The following is a 3,506-nucleotide window of genomic DNA, read 5'->3' on the forward strand; positions in this document are numbered from 1 at the left end:
TTTCTCGTTTGGTGTTTGTCCCATGGTGACAGATTGATGTTAACCCTAAAATTCCTGCCTGACCGTGTTCACTCTTATCCATGACTGTTAGCTGTAAAGTGTTGAAAACATGCGCCAGGAACTGTTCCAATAACTAGATTCCTTCTTTGAAAGAGCTCAGTAATTGTACCTGTCTGTGCTAAAGAACCTAGGCCCTAGGTCACAAGATGTGACCTTTGTGCCTAGTTGCACTTACTTCAGCACCCATGAAATACCTAGAGACACTTGTTTTTAGCAGTCTGCATTCCTCTGTCAAAGGGCTATTGGATGATAATCTGTTTTGATACAGTCACAGAAGTGTTGAAGGTGCCATATTGACAGTGTTAAATAACTAAGGAGTCAGTCTAATCAAATAGCTTAATTAAAGAGACAAATGTATATCTGAATAATGATATACACAGAGTGTACAAAACATTAGGAATACTTCTAATATTGAGTTGCACCCCCTTTTGCCTTCAATTCTTCAGGGGATGGACTACAAGGTGTCGAAAGCATTCCACAGGGATGCTGGCCAATGTTGACTCCAGTGCTTCCTACAGTTATCAAGCTGGCTGGATGTCTTTGGGTGGTGGACCATTCTTGATACATACAGAAAACCCCCCTCAGTGTTTGCATGAGTGAATCCTGTGGGACAGTCATTCCAGTATTCAATCTTGTGGCTGCAGACAGCGAGAGGGAATGTACAGCACGCGCGCACACACTCCCATCAGTTTCCAAATTATTTTTGCTCTCGTTCTCTAGCTAGCCAACAGGTCTCCCACTTTCTCCCAGACCCCAGTCAGATTGGGGGGCAAAGAGTAAAGTTGGCTAGTCGAAGGTGTTAGAATAATGCAATCCTACCACGATTCAACGATTTGATAGAGGCTTTGTCCCTCGTCGTTGATTTTCTTTACAAACTACTACTGCTGCATTTAATGGAATTTTCTAGCTTTTTTTTTCTGACTTAAAAAAATAAATAAAATACGTCTGAAACTTCTGAATCTGGAGGGCGAGTGACTTAATCATTTAAAGGTAGATTCCGCGAGTTAAGGTTGCCACAATCAGCACTGAGTGGTATGGCTAAAGAAAACGACTCTAGGCGAAAGTCAAGGAGTGAAGTCGGAGTTGGTACATCTGCCACAGCTGAAGGTCAGCCGCTAATGTGGTTTTCCAACAGCAAGACTCAGATCAACGTGGCAAGGTTGCGAATTGTTAAATGTCTTCTTTATAATGTTGAAATAAACATGTATCTCACCCCCATATCACACACAAATTGAAATCATAATATATGTGTGTACATTGTACAATGACTTGTTGAGAGACTCACATACACTATAAATACAAAAGTATGTGGACACCCCCTCAAATTAGTCGATTCGGCTATTTCAGCCACACCCGTTGCTGACCGGTGTATACAATTGAGCACACAGCCATCTCCATAGACAAACATTGGCAGTAGAATGGCCTTACTGAAGAGCTCAGTGACTTTCAAAGTGGCACCGTCATAGGATGCCACTTTTCCAACAAGTCAGGTTGTCAAATTTCTGCCCTGCTAGAGCTACCTTGGTCAACTGTAAGTGCTGTTATTGTGAATTGGAAACATCTAGGAGCAACAACGGCTCAGCCGTGACGTGGTAAGCCACACAAGCCCACAGAATGGAACTGCTGAGTGCTGAAGCGCCTAAAAATCGTCTGTCCTCGGTTGCAACACTCACTACCGAGTTCCAAACTAGCTCTGGAAGCAACTACAGCACAAGAACTGTTCGTCTGGAGCTTCATGAAATGGGTTTCCATGGCCGAGCAGCCGCACATTGCGTTCTTGGAGTGATGAATCACGCTTCACCATCTGGCACTCCGACGGATGAATCTTGGTTTGGCGGATGCCAGGAGAACGCTACTTGGCCCAATGCATAGTGCCAACTGTAAAGTTTTATGGAGGAGGAATAATGGTCTTGGGCTGTTTTTCATGGTTCGGGCTAGGCCCCCTAGTTCCAGTGAAGGGAAATTATGCGCTAAAGCATACAATGAAATTCTAAATGATTCTGTGCTTCCAACTTTATGGTAACAGTTTTTGGGAAGGCCCTTTCCTGTTTCAGCGTGACAATGCTCCCATGCACAAAGCAAGGTCCATAAAGAAATGGTTTGTCAAGATCGGTGTGGAAGAACTTGACTGGCCTGCACAGAGCCCTGACCTCAACCCCATAGAACACCTTTGGGATGAATTGGAACACCGACTGCAGACCAGGCCTAATCAGCCAACATCAGTGCCCGGCCTCACTAATGCTCTTGTTGCTGAATGGAAGCAAGTCCCCGCAGCAATGTTCCAACATCTAGTGGAAAGCCTTCCCAGAAGAGTGGGGGCTGTCATAGCAGCAAAGGGGGGACCAACTCCATATTTTGGTAATGTAGTGTGTCTCTCTGTCTGTCTTTTTCTCTCTCTCTGTCTCTCTCTCTCTCTCTCTCTTTCTCTCTGTCTCTGTCTCTGTCTCTGTGTCTCTGTGTTTGTGTCTCTGTTTGTGTCTAACATATTTTTCTCTGTAGGTAAACGCTTTACTCTGACCATAACCATGTTCAACAGTTCTCCCCAGGTGGCCATGTACCACAGAGCAATCAAAGTTACTGTAGACAGACCTAGAGAGCCACACCGTGAATACACACAAACCCAAGCAACCCACCTAGATCAGCAGGGTGTCTGTACCTGCGTTGTTCTCTGGCCTGGTGTGTTTGATGTAGGCGGAGAACTTGGCGAAGATTTCTCCCGGTTCTTAGTTGCCATTTTAGGATACCTGAGGAACACCAGCGTTAACACACACACAATCTTATTCCCACTCTTGACTGTGTGCTAGTGTATCTCTTTTCCTCCTCCTCTTCATCTCTCTCCTGCCTCTCCTCCCTATCTTCATTTTCCTCCTTTTCTCCCTCATCTTCTGATGAGCTGGAAGAGCTGCTCTTGCTCTCCCATCGGGGCAGAGGAACCATAGGCTCCGTGTTCTTGTACTTCGCCGTTAGACCGATTCCGTTACCGTGTGCCTGGGGACATCACAGTAAAGTTTGAGTAAACAGAATCATACTCCACTTCACTAGGCATCTCATATTACTGGTTCTGGTTCAGGTTCTAGTAGGTAACCTCCGTTGGGCTATCTGAGTCTCTGTCCAGGGGATCTCATAAATGTTCTTACTCTGCTCCTCCATGTTAATGTTCTCGCCACGATGCAACAGGTGCTTCTGACAAGGTGGAGAGAGGGACGGGAGGTTGGAGAGGAAGGAAGGGAGGGAGAGAGAAAGTGGGAGAGAGAGGAAAAGAGAGAGGGAGGTTGATGAGATTGTAAATGACCTAGGGGCCCTGTGTGCATATGAGAGCTGTCCCCAACAACAGTTATTGCTGTGATTATCTGGGAACTTTGAACCAGGAGAAAGAGTTAACCTAAGGTGTGAAGGAGAGAGGACCCTTTACCATGGTAGTACCACAAAAAAAATACAATGGTACT

Source organism: Salmo salar, chromosome 01 (assembly GCF_965601325.2).
Source record: "Salmo salar chromosome 01, fSalSal1, whole genome shotgun sequence".
Lineage (NCBI taxonomy): Eukaryota > Metazoa > Chordata > Actinopteri > Salmoniformes > Salmonidae > Salmo > Salmo salar.